A 22571-nucleotide genomic window follows, 5' to 3' on the forward strand; every position below is an offset into this window, starting at 1 on the left:
CAAGGATAGTGATACAAACTCGGTTAAGTAGTGAAGATAAAGGACAAAAAAGATCAAAAATAGGATGAACTTTTTGTTCAAAGACTGATGGTTAAAAGCAAGGATCCAGGAGAGTGTCAACACTTGCCTTCACCTCTGTGACCATCCTACTTACTCGTCACATATCCAATTCCACGCTTGAAGCAAGAAAAGCCAATCATTTCTTTACTCCTAGAGAAGGCTATAGGAGAAATGAGTCCTCACAAAAGAGACTAGTTTCAGCTAAAATATGAAGTAGAGGGGGTGTTTTAGGGAAAAAAATGGAAAAGGTAAGGTGATTGTTTGGAATGGATGGAGTAAAAAGGGAAAGGAAAAGTAGAAAGAGTTGGGAGGGAAACAACTTGGAGCAAAGCTGCGAGCAAACAATGCATTAAGGCAGTGACTTTGAGGACAGGATACGGCTGCACAGGTTCTCCTTTTCATATGGCTACTAGGTTTTATAATGATGAGAACCATAACCGGAACTAGGAAATCACACTCAATTTTGGTGTCAGAATTAGTTGAAAGTACCTGACAGTATCTCAAAGGGGATGTGAGAAGGATTTACTTTACTTCATGTGGAACAGTGGTAGGGATAATAACTGGACAAAGAAAATCTCTAGTCTCTCGTGGGAGCAAAGTACATTGAAGGCCTGATTTTTAAGTTAGAGCAAAGTAAAGTTTAAGTTAAATTAGGACTATAAATAAAAAAAAAAATACCTTTCACTTTTCTCCTAACACTCAAGTGGAACTGGCTAACTTTTTGGTTTTATTTTCAAAACACGGGTTTTAATCTACTGCATTTGGCAGCTATTCTTTGAGTTAATGTTACCTTAATGCTTAAAGACTCAGAGTAAGTACAGAGAACACAGAAAGTGTCAAATAACTGTTTACTGGTGGCAGTAGTGAAGGTATGAAGTCAATTTCCTCATTAGTTACTACTAAAGATCAAGTTCTTGCCGCTAATGCTGTATTCAAAACAGCAGTCAATATGCCACGCAATTCAATAAACGATGTCTTTTAACATACAGTGAACTGTGTTTACAGAAATACCCATAAGGTGGTATGATAGAGATAAGAAATAGCTGAAGTTGGGTTTGAGTCTCTATTCTGTCAATAAGTAGGTATGTAAATTGGGCAACTCAATGAGATTCTCTGAGGCTATTTCTTCATCTAGAAAACCATCCAGATGAACTTTATTACGATGGCTAAAAACAAAAGGAGACCACACATGCAAAGCAGAGAACTTGACACACAGTGTCAACAAGGAATAAAAGACTCAAGAGCCCCAGGTCACCTATACACCTTTCCTCACCTACATCAGCTTCTAAATCCTACCTCTCCAGTGTGTCATAAACACCTCTCTTTCGGAAGTAGTCTCCAGTCCCAACCTACCACTCCCACATGAACAGAAAATAAGCTGGCTCTATCCAGAAGTCCTAGCTTTGATTAGCAATTCTCACTACCTCAACATGGACAATTACATGTCTTGGCCCACAACCCTAGTATCCAGAAGCAATTCTGTAACTTAGTTTCCTTTCTGGTAATGATGACTTCTGTTACTGAATCTCGGAGAGTAATGGATTTTATATACAGTAGTCAATGATTTCTGTGAGTACATCCTAGTAATCTTGTTAATAACTTAATGATAGTTTAAATCCATTTATACCTTAATTTGTTTTCATTTCATATGTAATGAAATTTTAAACACATTTACCCACAAATACCAAAAGTCACAGAAGGCAAGTTACCATATTTTCTCTCTGAAATGTGCATTACTACCAAAGTCTGTAGTGTGCATTACTATCAAAGCAGTGATGGCTTTAAAAAACATCTTACATGCTTCTATTTTTCTTTCTCTATACAATTTCACATATTCTGTAATGTCTTCTACTTTCCTACAGAACTTGACCTATTAGGACACATGATTAAGACCAAAAGATTAAAAAACAAGAATATTAAGTGGTCAAATAGTAACAGCAGCTCAAGAGAAGACAAACATTCTTCAGAAAAGCTGGCTGAGTAAGTTAAAGATGTCCTCTAAGAAGAATACTTATTTCCACAAACAACAGAAAATGAGAAATAGGAAGATACTAAGAATGTTGGTTCAAGCCTTCCTAGAGACAACCTAGTACGTATCTTGTGACTTTCAGCCCTACGAAGGCAAAGGGTAAATATATAAGAACCTGGAAGAAAGCTTTGAAGTGAGCATCCTCTTGAACGGTAGTGTTCTGATCACTTGGGAGGAGAGGGAACAGGCTCTGAAGTCTCACCCTTTCACAAATCACCTTGTTAGGATGGCCAGGTAGAGGTGCTGAATTGGCCCCGGGAGATATCTGGGAAAAAGAGGGAGAAGAAAAGGATAGTTCATGGCTAGCTGCACCAATGTGGAGAATCATGCCTATGAAGGACAGTCTGGATTTTCTAGGTATTTGATGATTTTGTTAGCAGAGCACAAGAAATAAAAAATTAATCTTAAACATCGAAACAAACATAAGGAAGACAAAGACTGCCTCTGGCAATGGATCTCTCATAAAAACTTTCTTTAAAGGCAAAACAGCACTGCTCAAGAATGCAAAGTCCTTCCAATGTTTCCCATGTAGTACCTATCTATATCTTTCTTGCTGGCATTAATTCTGAAATCTTAAATGAGAGATAAGATTTCATGTCAAGAAAACTGGAAGTAAAAATCACTTAAGTACAGAAAGATTAGTCTCCACCTGGCTATGATTAATTTTTCATTCTGTTTTTCAGTTCACCTTCCAAATTATCAGGCAAGGGAAGAGAGATTTTAGAACATCTATGGCCAAATTTCTATAGCGATCACAGGTATAAAAAACAAGATTTATATTGTGGAGACCTCAGCTCTATTCAACACAAACCTAGGAACCTACTTAATGAATAAAGGACAAGATCATAAGACTCAAAGTAAATGCCTGCATGTTTTAAATGCTTGACTAGACTGTGAGTTAATGCCCTAAACTCATATGTAAATATACTTGATCTGTAGCATTTTTGATCAGACATGAGTATCACCATTCCACGGTGCTGTGAATTGCCCTTTGGGATTAAGGTCTGTGGACCTGCTTGCCCCTAAAGGACCAGGTGCTTTAAGGCTGTCTTGTTTTTTCGTTTCATTGCTGCAGTCATTCCCTTACACATAAGTGTCTATCCTGTAACAGGCACTAAACAAAAACACAGTCATGATTTTCTACCTTCAAAAGTATATGCAATAAAAAGAAAAGCAAATCACCATACAGTATAAAAAAGTACCTTTCTGTAGTAATGGTCCATACTGGTGCTATGGAGAGGTAATTGGTAAGAAACAATGTTGTCAAGAAACTACAAAATGATCAGCATAACTGGTCAGTAAGGAAGTAGCCAGAGAGGAAGGAATAGACAGACCATAAAGTGGCAGGCTAATTATATGAATAATGCTGCTATAATAAACTTTGTTAGCCCCTTTAGAAATTTTTCTTTCTGGCTTGATATGAGCCTGATCAACAGATAACTAGGCCTGTTAAGAAAATAACTACTTCCAAAGACCTTCCTAGAACTGAAGGCAATAATTTTAGAATTTATTAGTACTGCTCCACCAAATGCTCTGGACATGAACTAAAGCTCACCTCTGTACTATAAACATGCATGTGTTAATGTCCTTTACCATTGTGATGAAGCAGGAATGACTGAATCAAGGAATATCTACTGACTGCCTCCTATAAGCAAAGATTTATGTTAGAAAAGAAAACAAGAATTCCACCCTCAAGGAGCTTATTCTTGTTTAAAAAAAAAAAAAAATAGAGGTAGGAGCCATGGGTATATCTGAGGGCAGGAGTAAGAAAATATTTCACAGGAACAAGTATTTTTCACATTCCTGACTCCATTTAATCTAAGGAGTGCTTTTACCACTTTAAAGTAATTCTCTCTCAAAATGGCCTGTTCCTTTATGCAGGCTTCATGTTCTTTCTACAAGTTTATAATGTGCACAATAAGTACATCTGAAGAGTGTTTTAATAAGGTGACATAAAATCAACTATCACACTTAAGCAGTCTTACAAACTTAAAAAGTGTGAGCAGCACGCTTACAAACTGCTAGTACAAAAGCTGGCTGGGAAAACAAATTTCAGTAATACATAAAAAGCTGACAAACCCTGGTCCTTGCAGACACAGGGGAGAGGGGTAAGGGGAGAGAAAAGGAGAGAGAAGGGAAGAGGGAATTCTAAGATGGCCTCCAAGATTCCCACCTCTGGTGCGTACCTCCAACCCTGCGTGGTATGTGGGGAGGACTGTAAACATAGTGAATTTCATTCCCCTGTATAATATATACAGGGGAACGCGTATAATTGCGTTCAATTATATGACCTAAATTATACAAACCCCTTCACAGAGGTGAAAGGATTTTCGGATGTAATTAAGATTTCTTATGAATTTTAAGTTAATCAAAGGGGAGGTTATCCTGGGTAGGCCTGAGTTAATCAGAGAAAGCTCTCAAAAGAGAAGTTGAGCACTTCCTAAAGAGATTCTCCTGCAAACCCTACAGACGAAGTTGCTATGTTCTGAGAAGGCATGTGAATGGTAGAGACCTGAGGGCAGCTAGAATCTAAAAGTGGTCATCAGTTGATAGCTAAGATCAAGATCCCCTCAAATAAAACAGGGGACCTCAGTCCTATAATCACAAGAACCACATTATAACAACAATGAGCTTGGAAGAGGACATTAAGTCCCTAATAAAATCAGAGCCCAGCCAAAAAAGACCCTGACAGAGGCTCTAGAGCTAACCCATACCAGGACTTTGATCCACAGAAACTGTAAGGTAACAAGATTTGCTTTATGCTACTAAACTTGTGGCAATTTGTTACACACAATAGAAAACTAGCACAACAAACATGTACATAACTGACTGAAAACTCAGTACCATACTCAAGCAAAGTTTCTTCTCCAGAATTCTAGAGAAAAATTCTGTATTAATTTGACTATGAAAGACATAAACTAAAACTTAAAAAAAAAAAAAAAAAAAAACCTAAGCAATACAGCAGTTTTTAAAACCTCAATTCGGTAATAGTAAACTTCATGCCAGGAATCAAACTTGGCTTTCTCATATTTACATGGTACAAGTTAGGGTTAACCAACTTGCTTGCTTAAAGTCAAACATAAATACCAAAGCCATAATTTGAAGCCAAGTGTATCCGGTTCTAAGACTCAGACTCAACCCACTAAACCACCCACTAAATAGAATTTTTAAAGTAACATTCTTCTTTGTAATCTATCTAGTTGGATTAATAACTAGCAACTATTCCACAATGCCTATTTACTTAAAGCTATTTTAAGTACTTAAAAATTAATGTTTCCTTGGAAATTGTTTCTGACTTCTACTACTTCCCTAACTCTCCCTCAGTTAAAATTAGTCAGGTTACACAGTATCTGAAAATCAATACAGTTCTATTTTCCCCTAACATACCAACTAACTGCCAAGCATTACAAAGACATGGTAACTTCAGCCTTCTCTCAGGATGCAACTGTATTTTAGAAGTCTTGCCATGAAACATCCCTGAGATGGGACTGAGCCTGTAACTCCACACACTTTGCATTTTTAATGTTACATATAACAATATGACTAGTTCATCCAGCATAACTGTTTCCTGTTTTAAAAGACTGAAATTTCAAAAAACACTTTAACCTTTTAAGCAACAACACATTACTATTTTAAGGTCATCTTCTATTTAATGTGGCCTTTCCCCGGTCTGGTAGCCATACTACCAACAACTTAACCTCAGTGTTAAGAGAGTGTACTATTATTATCATCACTGTGGTAAATTGCAGTAGTTATTGTATTAAAAATAACACAGGACTTAGGTCTACATAATCCCAGAATCAGCTTCCTCCAAAATCACTTACAAAAAAAAAAAGCTACCATGGATGTTTATGTTGGTTGATTACTGTGCTAGAAGCTTACTAAGTATGACTCCTTTAAAACTAACAAAATCCCGTATGGTATTTTTTTTTTTAATTGGAAGATAACTGCTTTACAATATTGTGTTGGCTTCTGCCCATACAACAATGTGAATCAGCCATAGGCAAAAATCACTTCTGGTGACAACTTCCTTCTTCATTTACATCTTTCTCATAAAAGTAGAGAACATACAAGTGTATGATGACCTCTAGGCCAGTATAAAATAATGTGTACTTTCCACAAAATAAATTGCTCAAAAGGCCAAACCTTCTCCAAAATGGTAACAATACGCTCCAGAAAAAAAAAAAAAAAAACACTGTTCACTGTTACAAATTGCATACCAACTGCTCAAAGGCAGTAAAATCATAGGCTAACAGGAAAAAGGAAAGAACAAAACATGATGAGTTAGGTGCTTGGTTGTTGACTCCAACAAGTCCCTTACTCCTTTTGGTCAAAGTCTAGGTACCTAAAAAATGAAGAGGTCAAATCCAAATTATATAAAAATCCAAATATTCTCACTGCTTCCACGATGGCAAATGTTAATCTCCTGGAAAGTAATCAGGGAGATTTTGTTAACAGTTCAAATCATTGATCTTTCATCTGATAAATTCTCAGGTTATATTCCAAATACGAGAAAAGTCATATGCATAAATATGTTCATCACATCAAAGCAACAATTTCAAAGGGAACTAGAAGTAACCTAAACATTTAACAAGTAAGTATTTGTTAAGTCAGTTTATGGTATGTGTTATTATACAGTTGTCAAACCATTTAAGAATTGGTACTACTTACCTGAGAAGGATCATTACTTTCCAGCACAGGGATACTTTCAAAATAAAAAATAAATTATTATTTCCATTCTTGAGTTAGGGCAATGACAAATTGGATCCATGTCTTTGGGGGAGCAGAGCAAAATCAGGGTTGGTGAAATAGCTGAAAGGCTCCACCCTTCTTTCTCACCCCTCAGTCACACAAATCAATGGGGAGGGGTGAAGAAGGTGCAGCTAAGGCAGTCTCTAACCACTGCATGTACTGAACCCGTGAACATGAACGCTAGGAAGAGTAAGAGTTATGCATTCTACTATTAAGTATTTCTTTCGTTCACTTTCACAATCCAGGATTTGCCAGCACAAGGATTATTCTCCCCTTAAGCAAGTGTTTCTAAACCATTTTACTTAAGCTGGTAACCTCAAAGTTGTTGTTGATTTGTAAATTGTTCTAAACCATCTCTTCAAGATTTATTTCTAAGAATTATATGGATTTGGAAAATACCTAAACCAGGAACAGTCCAAATCAGTAAAAACTTACACACATAAACATTTGAAAAGATGAAGTGTGACTGAGCTCTTCATAAATCTTACTAAATAAAAGTAATAATTCAAATATTTATTGCATATCTATCATATGCTAGGTACTATAAAAACAAAAAGATTCTTGCCCTCAAAGAGATTCAGTCTAGTGAGGGGCAAATTCAACAGACATAAATGAGGGTAACAGGGTCCCCTAACTTGGAAGAAGGAAAAGTGTTCAGATACTTTAAAAAGGAACATGAAATGACATTAGAGCTGGGGGAAAGACAAGGCTGTGTATAGGGCCCCTCTTTGTCTACTTGCTCCAATTTCTTACTTGATTATTATTATAGAGTTCAAGCATTTGCCTGATCTCCAGATAGACAATGTGATGGTAAGAATTTCACATTTGTTGAACAAATGAACTAGACTACAACTACAGAGTTCAAATGTGTGTTTACAATCTATATACTCTGTCCAGAGAATAAGCAAGCTATGATTTAACCAAGACAACATGAAAATGGATGTCTGATATATGTGGTTAGTAGAAAAACAATTAGAAACTAGTCAGTAGACCTAGACACTACACAACAATCACAGGCCTAATTAAGAGCTATCTTACCAGCAAAATGAATTACAAAATGGTGGTGGCTTAAACAAAACTAGGGCAGCATAGAGAGAAGGAGATGGAATAGACTGGAAGTAGAAGGCAAAGATCAATCATCTTCCCATACTGATCAATTATTTCAGAGACTTTTATCTGAAGATTTCTCACTCATACTTCTCACTCTCAGCCTTGCAAGGAAACATAAAAAAATGAGCACAAATAAAAACAGGCTAGTGATGTAACTAAGCCTCATCCAAAGCAGTTGACAGAGACACAATAGGCCTACACTTCACATTATGATGCTAACATATTCAAGTATACCTAACTGTGTCACCCTCTGTCCATCCACTCTTCCTCAAAAATCAGGTTACTTTAGAAAATCCTCAATTTTTATTCAAATTAATAACTTCCAACTTAGTTTAACTATAAAAATAGAATGAGTATATGAAATTCAACAAGTATAGGAACACTACCTTTCAGAGTCACAGAAGGTATCAGAAGTGGAAGGACCACAGAGATCATTTAAATCCAACTCATATTTTACAGATAAGAACCTGAGGCCCACACGGCTAATTTGCGGCAAAATATATTCAACTACAGCTTCTAAAGGCCACCAAGTCTTTTAAAAACAAGCCTTAAAAGAAAATTATAGATATCAACTTAAAACTGAACCCCTATAATTAACAGATTCAAGGCTCAATAGGTCTTCAAAAAGTCAAATATATTACACGAATACTTTTATGAGCGAGCAAGAGCTGGATACAATTTCTACTTAAAAATCCACTTAATCTTTTTATTACAAGTACATGCCTGCTGCAATGCCAATGATCTGATCCCTATATTTGGTCTTGTATTGTTACTTCTGTAGGAAGCCCCAGATTTCTTCCTAATGGAAGACAGAAACAATTTTAATTTGATCCCAACTGTCTCTGCTGCTGCTGCTAAGTCTCTTTGATTTCTTAAAAATTGAGAGAATGGATTAAAAAAAAAATTTAAGCCCAGTTACCAAGGCTGGGAGCTATTTAAAGGAAATCTGAGATAATTGTGTTAACAGTACCTGCAATCAAGGCCAAACAGGATCCAAAAAGTCTTGCAATTTTAAGGTAATAAACCATTGTGAATGAGCTGCATACACTTAAATCTTCGTGTGTTAAGTGCGCCTCGTAAGAAATCAGAAAAGGCAATTAAAGATTACATTTTGTTTCTATTTACGGTGGAAGATTAACACACCCAACTTAATACATCATTTTTGCAGCACAAATAAAAAGCAAGGTCTTACAAGTCCTACACACGCAAATGAAAACTTTATTCTCTTTATCCCTCAATAATTTCAAAAACTCTAGGCTCAAAACCAACCTCTTTCATTCCTCAGCCCTGAAAGGAGAACTTCCATCCCCTAGAACAAAACGCAGCCTGTTCAGAAACCCGCGGCTGCAGAAGGACGCGAGAGAGGACCCTTCGGACCGGGTTCTGCGTTCTCCTAAGTGACATCATTTCACCTGCGCCTGGGCAAACAGGGAGGGAGTAAAAGAGCCAGGCCATCACCAGACAGCGGTGGGCTGGCGCTCCCTCGGGCTGTGCCCGCACCTCCTCGTCGCTGCCCGGGGAACAAAGAGCGCCGGGCGGCCCGGCCGCGCCCCGCTGAACACCAAGCAACCACATCTCTAGCACGGCCCCGCAGGCTTCTAACCGCCCGAGGCTCGGTCAGTCCCGCCCTCGTGCGGGAATCAACGGCTGCGGCAGCCAGTACCTGCGAGGGGAGGCTCCGCCCTGCGGGGCTACTCCCGCGGCTCCTCGCTGGGCCGCCGCCTCCTATTGTGACCGCTCGCCCAGCCAGCGGCCAGCTCGCCAGATCTTCCGTTCCCGGGCCTTCTCAACCCCGGAACCCGAACTCCGACCCAGGCGCTATCACGGCGCTTCCTTCCTCCCGGCACCATCACACGGGCCGCGCCAGAAAACTACGGCTGCACGCCAGAGCTGACAGAGTCGGCTAACGCCTCGGGGGCTCCATCCTCTCCGCCCCCGCGCCCTAACCGCCCGGGCCGCCGCACGGCCCCGCACCGCTGCACGAGGGGCCCCGCCCCACCGCGCCCCGCCCCGGTGCTCGAAGACAGGACTCGCCACGCGCCGGCGCAATACGCTCCGCTGCGCGCGCAGGCGACGCCCCCCGACTCCAGGCCGCAAGATGCGCGAGCACGCGGCCCTCCTACTCTCGGCTCTCGATCGCCCACCTGCCCACTCCGACCCCTCCCAGGAACGAACCTAGCGAGCCCAGGGTGCGAGACCGCCAGACGCTCCGCCCCTCTCCCCCTCGGCTGGTCTCTGCGCGCGGAGACTCTTTTGTTTCCACCCTCGGGGAGGGGGCGGGGCGGGCTGCGCGCGTCCCGGCGCGCGACTCGGACTAGTTCCGGCAACAGAGCCGACGCGCAGCGCCCCTGCGCAGCCCCGCCCCGTCCCGCCCCCCGCGCACAGAAAGGCCGCCGCTACGCTGGGCAGCCGGCGGGCCGAGCCTCCCAATTCGTGCACATCTCTCCCAGAATGTTGTTGCAAGTGCGTGCCTAGCGCCTCCAAAACTTAGCCATCAAATAGTACCTGACTTCATTCAGATTCCAAATACAGTGTATGTATCCATGTGGCCTAAATGTTAGGAATTTTTATTGATGTAGAGGCAGGTGATCTGTCAGGGTGTCTTTGTCCAATGTATCTCTGGAGAGGCAGTCAACCCTAATTTGTCCTACTGTAAGGCTCAATTAAACCTGACATTGTGCTGAGAACAGGAAATGAGACAGGTACGGAGACAGAAGCTGGCATGGTGCCTGTCCTGATAATCACATTCAAGATCTAAAAGAGGATGTAATATCTTCTATAAAGCGCAGTAAATACAAGGACAAAATAGTTTAAGTGATATCGAAGTAAAGAGGAAGGTCAAGGGGACATCATCAAAGAAGCGGGTTTTAAGTAGATAGGAATTATATGTCTTCAAGGATGGAGACCATATTTCAGGCCAATCATCAAAAAAAAAACCCCAAGTTCTAGTTCTTTTGGCATTACTCAAACCAGTCTCCAGCCTGCTCTGGGCCAAAGCTGCTTCCGATAGAAAATTAGGGAACCAGACTAAAATGATGTTCCAGGATCCTCTGAACCTCTATGTATGAATAACACAAAATGGTAATTATTTGAATACATTTGTCTCCCGTGTCAGACTCAGCGATCAGACTGTTCTGACTATAACCCTGAAGTCCAAACCTACAGCATGAAACACAGCAGCAGGTGCTTAGCAACTGCTGAACTCAAAGTTCCAGCAATCACATCACAGGCTTTTACAACTCCTAACAAAGCGAAGCTAGAAGGAGATAATAGGCCCCCATGAACACGTCCCCTCCCGTAGCCCCACACCCCTATTATGTAGCCCTGTTATCTAGCCACTCTTCCCCCTCAAAGCCCTCTCTGCCAGTCTTCCAAAGCAAGCAACTTTGGAGATGTTTACATCAAAACTTTTAAGGTCCCCGCCTCTCATTTCATAATACAGACGCATAAATTCCAACCACACCTTTAGGTGCATCCAATGTAATCCACTTCTAACCTCTGTCTCCTGCTGTGGATTCACCTGGCATTACAGATCTTCCAATAGAATCTGTCATACAAGCTTCCTTACATAATACAGACCACCCCGAAACAGCTTTTCTTGTTTAACTGTATACAGGTATGCAAGGAGAGGGGGAAGTACAGGAAGAAAAAAAAAAGGAGGGGGGGAACAGGGAGGGAAATTACCATCTGGAAGTTGCCCAATTGTAAGGTAAGACTCAGGTTCCTCAAGTGTTGAATCTCGGTGGCAAAAACCTATTACAGTCCTCCAGGGTTCCTAATCCTTAAATTTATATGCATTTCCCCTGGCCTTCAGCCAATCCTTTGTCAGGCAAACTCTTGAAAACCCTTCTTAAATGGTTGAGATCTTACTTAACTGGGGTGTGAGGACTTGATCTAAGAAGTCTGTCCACTGGTAAACAATGCTCCCACACCTCAAGGTTGAATAGTTTGAAATTTATACTGCAATTTTTTTTCTAACTCATTTTCTAAACCAGAAAACACCCAATGAGTGGGTTAAGTTTTAAGGTGGGCCACTGACCACCTAGTGTGGTGGGGAGTAAATTATACTGGAGCAGTTGCTCATCCCTAGTCCACCTAAAATTTTTCTTGGAGTCTGCACAAAAAGGTCGGGAACCTTGTTGGAGAGGTGTCCAATGGATTTTTCTGCAATGATAGAAATGTTCAACATCTGCAGCAGCATCCAAAAGGTAGCCATTATCTACATATACATGGCTACTGAATGAAGACTTGAAATGGGGCTAGTGCAACTAATGAATTAATTCTCATTCTAGCTTCCCAGGATTGTATAAACAGCCGCATGTTGCTGGGGAACAGTAGAGCACTTGCAGGAAAAGTAGTTGCTTGTAGTAATTAAGCGCTTTTTGAGAATTCTGACTCCAAGACTGCCCTTTAAAATTGGTTTTTAAAAAAACTGGTTTTCATGACAGAAGTGAAAACCGTAAATAACTACTAAAAACTTCTTCCTGGGTTATCTAGGTCATTTAAATCCCCTCAACTTCTAAAACAAAAAATATACCAATATATGTTGCTTACCAAAGAGGAAAATATTGCAGTTACTTCAAATGTGTGTGGTCATTGGTCTACCCTGGTGTCCTACCATTCTAGTACATGGAAATAACTGCTGAGAATTTTTTATTGGGCTTTCCCTTGTGGCTCAGCTGGTAAAGAATCCACCTGCCATGCAGAGATCGCTCTGGGTTGGGAAGATCCCCTGGAAAAGAGAAAGGCTACCCACTCCAATATTCTGGCCTGGAGAATTCCATGGATTGTATAGTCCATGGGGTCACAAAGAGTAGGACACGACTGAGCAATTTTCACTTTCACATTGATCTCGAGATGAATTAGGTGGTATTGACATCTTTATAATATTAAATCTTCAAACTGTAAGTAAGATGCATCATTTATTTACCTGCTGCCGCTAAGTCACTTCAGTCGTGTCTGACTCTGTGCAACCCCATAGACGGCAGCCCACCAGGCTCCCCCATCCCTGGGATTCTCCAGGCAAGAACACTGGAGTGGGTTGCCATTTCCTTCTCCAGAGTTGTTAATTTTTTCAATAATGCTTCACAGTTTTCTGGAAAGATCTTGCACATTTGTTCTTGGGTTTATTCTAAGTTTTATACATAATTAATTCTAATAGTTTTCTTAATTTTTTTGTGTTTCCTACACATATAATCCCATTGGCACAAAATAACCATTCAATTTCTATCTTTCCAACGCGTTTTCCTCTTATCCTGTCTCACTGCACTGGCTAGGACTCCCAGTACAATGCTAAATAGATACAGTGAGAGCATGCATTGTTGTCTTATTCCAAAACTGGAAAGCTTCCAACATTTCACCTTTAGGTATGATGTTGGCAGTAGGTTTTTGGTAGATCCCTTTAGCAAATCAAGGGAGGTTTATTTTATTTTAAATTTGTTAAAAGTTTACCATAAAATGGATATTTAATTTTATGAAAATTTTCTGTATCTATTAGATAATCACAGAATTTCTGTTGCTGGGTGAATTACATTGCTTTTTGGAGGTTAAACCAATTTTACATTCCTATGAATATTGTGCTACTCTTTTTCTACACTGTTGGATTTGGTTTGCTAATATTTTGCTTACAATCTTTACATCTGTTTTCTTAAGTGAGATTAGCTGTTACTTTTCGTCTTTGTAACATCTTTATCAAGTCTTGTCACAGATATTATGCTGGCCTCGGAAAATGAATCCTGGAGTATTCTTTTTCTGTTCTCTACAAGAGTTTCTGTAAGATTGGTGATGTGCCTTCTTTAAATGTTTGGTAGAATATGCTTGTTAGCCAATTGAACTTGGAAATTATATTTCTTTAGTTATTATGAATTTCTCATCAGATTTTCTGCCTTTTCCTTAATTCTTTTGTTGTTTGTTTTTTAGCCACCCTGCAGCATTCAGGATCTTAGTTCTTCAACCAGGGATCCAATCCATGATTCCTGGATTGGAAATGTGGAATCTTAACCACTGGACGACCAGAAGTCCCTTTTCCTTATTCCAACAAAAGAAAACCACTATAATCTTAGAATATATATAAGGAAGATCTCATTCTGAAACTCATAGGCAACAAGAGAAAAAAACATAAATTTGGATTACTTCAAAATAAAAACATCAGTGCAACAAGAGTGAAAAGGGAACCTATGGAATAGGAGAAAATATTTTCAAGTCATATCTGATAAGAGATTAATATCCAGAATATATAAAGAACTATAGGTAGCGCTAGTGGTAAAGAACCTGCTGCCAGTGCAGGAGACATAACAGAGGTAGGTTTGATCCCTGGGTTGGGAAGATCCCGTGGAGGAGGGCATGGCAACCCACTCCAGAGTTCTCGCCTGGAGAATCCCATGGACAGAGGAGCCTGGCAGGCTACAGTCCATAGGGTTGCAGAGTTGGACAAGACTGAAGCGATTTAACACACAAGCATACACACATAAAGAACTACAACCAAGCAAAAACCAAAACCTGATTATAAAATTGGCAAAGGATTGAAATAGACGTTTTTTAAAAGATGTTCAAATGTCCAATAAGCACTAGAAAATATGTTCAACATCACTAGTCAGGAGAAAAATGCAAATCAAAACCACAATGAGATACTACCTCACACTCATTAGGAGGCTACCATTAAACAAAACAACAAAAATAGAAAAAAAAAGTGTTGACAAGGATGTCGACAAACTGGAATCCTTGTACACTCTTGGGGGGAACGTAAAATGGCGCAGTCCCTTCAGGAAACAGAATAGTGGTTCGCCAAAACATTAAAAATGGGAGAAAAGATCCAACAATTCCACTCTAGGCATATACCCCAAAGAGCTGAAAACAGAGTCTAAAAGAGGTTTCTGAAAACCTAGGGTCCTAGCAGCATTATTCACAATAGCCAAAACGTGGAAGTAACCCAAGAAACCATCCATGGATGAATAAAAAAAATGTGCTATACACATACAGTGGAATATTATTCAGCCTTTAAAAGGAAGGAAGTTCTGAAGCTACAGCATGGATGAACGTTGGCAACATTATGCTAAGTCAGTCACAAAAAGACTCCTACTATATGACTTCACCTGTATTAGGTACATAGAGCACTCAGATTAAGAGACAAAGTAGAAGAGTGATTGCCAGAGCTTGGGAGAAGAGTAAGTTATTGTGTAATGAATAGAGTTTTCATTTTGCAATGTAAAAGAGTTCTAGGGATTGGCTGCACAACGTGAATGTACTTAACACTGCTGAGCTGTACACCTAAATGAATGGTTAAGAAGGTAAATTTTGTGTTGCAGATTTTACAATTTTTAAAAATTCTTATCACAGCAGCAAAAGGGATACTGTAAAAGAATATATAATGTCACTCCTTCACTTAAAACCTTCCAAAGGCTTCCCATATAGGCAGAATAAAATCTAAACTTCTTTCCCTGGCTTACCAAGATCCACTCAATTTCGTCTATACCTACCCCTTCAACCTCATCTCAACCACTTGTACCCTCATGCACCTTGCTGGAGCACATCAGCTCTCCTTCTGTTTGTTTCTATCAGGGCTTTTACACTAGCTGTTTCCTCTCCTTAGAATGTTCTATGGCCAAGTTTTTCTCAATTTGTTCTTTTCCATCTGTCAGATCTTAGCCTAAGTGTCACCTTCTTAAAGGCCTTCCCTAATTAAAAGACGCTTACTCCTTGGAAGGAAAGTTATGACCAACCTAGACAGCATATTCAAAAGCAGAGAAACATGCCATATGCCATTCAAAAGCTTTTGAATGGCATATGGCATGTCAACATATGCCAACAAAGGTCCGTCTAGTCAAGGCTATGGTTTTTCCTGTGGTCATGTATGGATGTGAGAGTTGGATTGTGAAGAAGGCTGAGCACCAAAGAATTGATGCTTTTAAACTGTGGTGTTGGAGAAGACTCTTGAGAGTCCCTTGGACTGCAAGGAGATCCAACCAGTCCATTCTGAAGGAGATCAGCCCTGGGATTTCTTTGGAGGGAATGATGCTGAAGCTGAAACTCCAGTATTTTGGCCACCTCATGCGAAGAGTTGACTCATTGGAAAAGACTCTAATGCTGGGAGAGATTGGGGGCAGGAGGAGAAGGGGATGACAGAGGATGACATGGCTGGATGGCATCACTGACTCGATGGATGTGAGTCTGAGTGAACTCCGGGAGTTGGTGATGGACAGGGAGGCCTGGCGTGCTGCGATTCACGGGGTCGCAAAGAGTCGGACATGACTGAGCGACTGAACTGAACTGAATACCTAACTAAGAGTAGCAAACTGCTCAACTAATTGCACAGTACTTTAGAGTATCTGATTATTTACTTGTTTACATATACGGTTCATTTTCTGCTCCTTCCACAAAGAGCACCCTATGAAGAAGGACCTTCTTTGTCAGTCTTTTCACCATGATACTCTGTTGATGCAGGTATGCCTGGCATAGAGTAGGCACTTATAAATGTTTGCTAAATGAATAAACAGAGTTCTCCCAAAAGAACGCACTGGTCATAGCAAACACCTTCTTCCAACAACACAAGGGAAGACTCTACACATGGACATCACCAGATAGTCAACACCGAAATCAGACTGATTATATTCTTTGTAGCCAAAGATGGAGAAGCTCTATACAGTCAGCAAATACAAGACTGGGAGCTGACTGTGGCTCAGATCATCAACTCCTTATTGCCAAATTCAGACTTAAATTGAAGAAAGTGGGGAAAACCACTAGACCATTCAGGTATGACCTAAATCAAATCCCTTATGACTATACAGTGGAAATGAAAAATAGATTTAAGGGACTAGATCTGATAGAGTGCCTGATGAACCATGGACAGAGGTTCATGACATTGTACAGGAGACAGGGAATAAGACCATCCCCAAGAAAAAGAAATGCAAAAAGGCAAAATGGCTGTCTGAGGAGCCCTTACAAATAGCTGTGAAAAGGAGAGAGGCGAAAGGCAAAGGAGAAAAGGAAAGATAGACCCATTTGAATGCAGAGTTCCAAAGAATAGCAAAGAGAGATAAGAAAGCCTTCCTCAGCAATCAATGCAAAGAAATAGAGGAAAACAATAGAATGGGAAAGACTACAGATCTCTTCAAAAAAATTAGAGATACCAAGGGAACATTTCATGCAAAGATGGGCCCAATAAAGGACAGAAATGGTATGGACCTAACAAGCAGAAGATATTAAGAAGATGTGGCGAGAATACACAGAAGAACTGTACAAAAAAGATCTTCACGACCCAGATAATCACGAACGTGTGATCACTCACACTCACCTAGAGCTGGACATCCTGGAATGTGAAGTCAGGTGGGCCTTAGGAAGCATCACTATAAACAAAACTAGTGGAGGTGATGGAATTCCAATTGAGCTGCTTCAAATCCTGAAAGATGATGCTGTGAAAGTGCTGCACTCAATATGCCAGCAAACTTGGAAAACTCAGCAGTGGCCACAGGACTGGAAAAGGTCAGTTTTCATTCCAATCCCAAAGAAAGGCAATGCCAAAGAATGCTCAAACTACCGCACAATTGCACTCATCTCACATGCTAGTAAAGTAATGCTCAAAATTCTCCAAGCCAGGCTTCAGCAATACGTGAACTTCCAGATGTTCAAGCTGGTTTTAGAAAAGGCAGAGGAACCAGAGAACAAATTGCCAAAATCTGCTGGATCATCGAAAAAACAAGAGAGTTCCAGAAAAATATCTATTTCTGCTTTATTGACTATGCCAAAGCCTTTGACTGTGTGGATCACAATAAACTGGAAAATTCTGAAAGAGATGGGAATACCAGACCACCTGACCTGCCTCTTGAGAAACCTGTATGCAGGTCAGGAAGCAACAGTTAGAACTGGACGTGGAACAACACATTGGTTCCAAATAGGAAAAGGAGTACGTCAAGGCTGTATATTGTCACCCTGTTTATTTAACTTATATGCAGAGTACATCATGAGAAATGCTGGGCTGGAGGAAGCACAAGCTGGAATCAAGATTGATGGGAGAAATATCAATAACCTCAGATATGCAGATGATACCACCCTTATGGCAGAAAGTGAAGAAGAACTAAAGAGAGTCTCTTGATGAAAGTCAAAGAGAAGAGTGAAAAAGTTGGCTTAAAACTCAACATTCAGAAAACTAAGATCATGGCATCTAGTCCCATCACTTCATGGGAAATAGATGGGGAAACAGTGGAAACAGTGTCAGACTTTATCTTTCTGGGCTCCAAAATCACTGCGGATGGTGATTTTAGCCATGAAATTAAAAGACGCTTGCTCCTTGGAAGGAAAGTTATGACCAACCTAGACAGCATATTAAAAAGCAGAGATATTACTTTGCCAACAAAGGTCCGTCTAGTCAAGACTATGGTTTTTCCAGCAGTCAGGTATGGATGTGAGAGTTGGACTGTAAAGAAAGCTGAGCATCAAAGAAGTGATGCTTTTGAACTGTGGTGTTGGAGAAGACTCTTGAGAGTCCCTTGGACTGCAAGGAGATCCAACCAGTACATCCTAAAGGAGATCAGTCCTGGATGTTCATTGGAGGGACTGATGTTGAAGCTGAAACTCCGATACTTTGGCCACCTGATGCAGAGAGCTGACTCATTTGAAAAGACCCTGATGCTGGGAAAGATTGAGGGCTGGAGGAGAAGGGGATGACAGAGGATGAGATGGTTGGATGGCATCACCGACACAATGGACATGGGTTTGGGCAGACTCCGGGAGTTGGTGATGGACAGGGAGGCCTGGCGTGCTGTGGTTCATAGGGTCGCAAGGAGTCGGACACAACTCAGCGACTGAACTAAACTGAATAAATGCACAATTTTAAAAAAATGACCTAAAGCTCCACAGTTAAAGACAAGTTAAATAAATTACCATGTATCCTTATAGTGCAACATTATGCAGCTAACTGATGTTTCATGTGTATATAATGTGCAGATTATACTTTTCAAGAGGACCATAAGTTCTCCCATCCTTCATTCTCTCATTATGTAGACATTCTTCCCCAGTGGTGGGATTGATGCTCCCTCCTTTTAAATTTGGGCAGGCCTGTGACTATGGTGGAAGCAAAGCTTTATGACTTCTGAAGTTAGGCATAAGGGGCCATATAGCACCTGCCTGTTTCTATTGGTCACTCTTAGAATCAAGCTGCCATACTGTGAGGAAGCCCATGCTACCTACAGGTGCTCATGCTGAGGACCCCAGCTGAAGTCCCACCTAACAATCAGCATCAACCATCAGACATGTGAGTGAAGACACTGAGATGACTCCAGCCTTAGCCACCATCTGACAGCAAATGCATGAGAAATTCCAAGCAAGAGCCACCTAGCTGAGCACAGAAAACCCAAGAACCATGGAAGAAACTAAGAGATATGCTTTGCACCACTAAGTTTTCGGGTAATTAATTACACAACCATAGATAATCAGTGCAATTTAGTTTTACTGTAACTGTGCAAAGAATGCAAAGAAAAATTTAAAGGAAAAAAAAGCATGTTAAGAGTGTTATCTACTGAAAGATGGTGTATCTACTTATAACAATCTATTTCTATTTCCCTAATAAACACGTGTAACTATATAATACGGGGCACAGGGAGATTTGGTTTTGTTTTTCTCTCTTTTGTTTTAAAGCACAAGGGGCAAGAACAATAAAAAGACTTTTAACTGACGTTTTTTAACTGACCAGAGAAGATTTAAGAATGGCCAATAAACATATAAAAAGATGCTCAGCATACTTAGTCACTAGAGAAATGAAAATTAAAACCACAATGAGATGGTACTTCATACTCACTACAGTGGCTGTAGTTTAAAAGACAATCAGGAAAAAGAAGTATCGGCAAGTATGTGGAGAAACTGGAACCCTCAGGCATTTGTTGGAATGCAAAATGGTACAGCTACTTTGGAAGAGTTTGACAGCTCCTCAAAATGTTAAAATCATGTAAAAACAAAAACATACTTACAGGCAAATGTTCATAAAAGTGGTATTCATAATAACCAAAACATAGAAACAAATATCCACTAACTAGGGAACTGACAGACAAAATGTGCTAGCTCCACACAACGGAATATTACTTACCCATAAAAAGGAATGAAGTACTGATTCATGCTACAACACAGACAAACCATGAAATCATCATGCTAAGTAAAAGAAGCCAGACACGAAAGGCCACATTTTTTTGTAATTCTATTGATATGGAATGTGCAGAACAGGCAAATCCAGAGACAGAAAGATTAGTGGTTGCCAGGAGCTGAGGGGAAGGAATAATGGGGAGTGACTGCTAAAGGGTATGGGTTTCTTGGGGGGTGATGATGATAAGTGTTCTAAAATTAGATGGTGGAGATAGAGGAACAACTCTTTGAATATACTAAAAAACCACTGTTTGCAAAGATGAAAAATACTCTATACAAATATTACTTTTAAAAATCCTGTTAATACTAAAATTCCAATTGCTGTAAACTTCTGGGGAGAGGGATTGAACGTAGTGCTGCGTATATTTTTTTTAATCACTATGTAGTTAAAAAAAAAACTGAATATTTAAAAGATAAAAGGAAGTGTACAGTCATGGAAGAAAAACCAACAGCACATCTCCCACCTTTCTGAAAGCGGTGTGTGTAGGATGACCATACACAAATCGGATTGGTGCCTTCTTCTGTGACCAAAGGACTGAAGGCCAGCACAAGGAAGCTTTGTCCAGAAAGGACTTCTGCTCTGACCAACCATTTACATACATGCAGTTTTGAAAGAACTCTCCCATTTCCTTCTCTCAAATGGCCAGCTTTCCCAGACATATTGCCAGGCCACTCAGGAAGAGTATACCATTGAGGCTACAAATTAATTCCTCTCACCTGAAGTCTCCTCTTATCAGACTATTCAATGTTTTACCTCATCCTCAGGACAGACCTATTCCCCCATGCCGGTCTTGTTCTCACTGTGAAGATGACTACTTAATTCCAAGTATCTCAAGTACATTAGCTGAGTTAGGTTAATTTCAATACCTAAGTGAAACATAAATATGCTATCTCAATCACATATTTCCCCTATTCTTTATACTTTTAAAGTACTTTGTCATAACTATCACATTTGACCAGTGCAATACAGCAACACACAATGTGAGGTTTCTTACAAAGAAGCACAGGTTTCTGAGTATGAAGCAGGGCTGTCAGGTTAGAGAGGCCTGGAGTAACAAACAGTCGTGAATCCTTTTGGATGTCAAAAGAGCTGGACAAGAAAAAACCGACAGGCCAAAACTGCCTGCCGACTGACTTAGTGCACTGTGGTTCTCCAGGGCCTTCACTAGAAGATACGTTTTTCTCTGAGCCTGTCAGAGTTGAGTATGTAAAGCAACATTAGGAATAGATTTCTTCAGTTGGTCAAATACAGACTCTGGAATTAAGGAGCTTGGGTTTGAATCCCTGTTTACTACTTACTAACTGGGTAATCTTGGGCAAATTAGTTAATCCGTCTCACATTCCTCACCTACAAATGGGAATAAAACAATCCCTATTTCAAAGAGTGTTTGGAAGGCAATCTTCTCCCAATACACACCTATATCCCTTATCTGATTTATTATTCTTCATAACACAAATGAACTAACAGTACCTTTAATTATGTTTTGCCATCTTCCTAACCATTTACAAAGAAAGTAAGCTCCTTAAAAGTAAGGATTCCTGTCTGTTTTGTTCACTATACTTGTCTCCAATGCCTAAAACAATGCTTAAATTTATAGTAGGTACTCAAATATATAATTGATGTTTGCTACTTGGAAATTATGGGATATGACATTATAAATGAATATAAAAATATTCCTAAAGGGCTTTGTGTGAATTGCTATGCCCAATATAAACTGAACATGAAAGTATGTAACTCACAGTATTCAACAGTAAACCTCAGAGCTGCAATCAGCTCCTGCCAGCACTGCCAAGCTGATGTACAGCAGCAGAGAAACTTAAGCTGGAAAACAAGCTCAATCATGGAATTCAAGGGCTTGCCACTTGCGAGGCTATAGAAGGGATATACAACAAATGGCCCTTTTACTCCTTGGTTTCACCTCCATCACACATCTGTTAGTTAAAATTCAGACAACTTTTAAAAACATCAACTTTTGTTCCCAAATCTGAGAAATGAACCATGCCTGAAAGTTAAGTGAGAATAGTAAGCATCAGTGTGTTTTGAAAATGTGTTCAGAAATAACCAATTATTTTACATGGCTTGTATCAGGGATAGAAGAACTGATCTAGCCCCAACACTCCAGGGTAACTCCCTGGAATGGAGTCTTTTCTCCACTGGAATCACAGCTTCCAAGTTTATTTTAAAAACAGGGTTGAGTTAGCTGTGCTCTATAATCCTGTCAATTTTCAGAGAGAGAGAGAAAAGAACGTATAATCCAGGTGGCATGTATCAGGGAGCAGGTTTCACTGCTGCTTTACAAAACCAATACCCATTTATTATAGAAAGAAAGAAGTCAGAAACTGCTACAAACATAGTGATCTGATTCTTATCCTATCTACCACTCTCCTTCCCAGAATGATGTCTAATGATCCTATTCAAAGCTGCAATCCGTACCATCCAATTCTGGGTGGTCCTCATCCCACTTATTCTGCTGTACGTTTTCTTCAATCCACT

General features: G+C 40.0%; 1 protein-coding gene across 8 annotated transcripts in view; it reads right to left on the reverse strand.

Annotated features, from left to right (window-relative positions):
- RNF38 (ring finger protein 38) overlaps positions 1-22571 on the reverse strand; it is a 121412-nt gene that overhangs the window by 44337 nt on the left and 54504 nt on the right. The window contains exons 1-2 of one of the 8 annotated variants that reach the window (XM_027549665.1): positions 10127-10284; positions 2205-2354 (exon numbers count right to left, since the gene is read on the reverse strand). The exons of 1 other annotated variant lie outside the window; for it this stretch is intronic. The gene's annotated coding sequence lies outside the window, so the exon portion shown is untranslated. Of the gene's footprint in view, positions 1-2204; positions 2355-8921; positions 9146-9614; positions 10089-10126; positions 10304-22571 lie in introns of those variants that run through there. 6 more of the 8 variants (XM_027549663.1, XM_027549668.1, XM_027549661.1 and 3 more) reach the window with 6 other exon arrangements.

Source organism: Bos indicus x Bos taurus, chromosome 8 (genome assembly GCF_003369695.1).
Source record: "Bos indicus x Bos taurus breed Angus x Brahman F1 hybrid chromosome 8, Bos_hybrid_MaternalHap_v2.0, whole genome shotgun sequence".
Classification (NCBI taxonomy): Eukaryota; Metazoa; Chordata; class Mammalia; order Artiodactyla; family Bovidae; genus Bos; species Bos indicus x Bos taurus.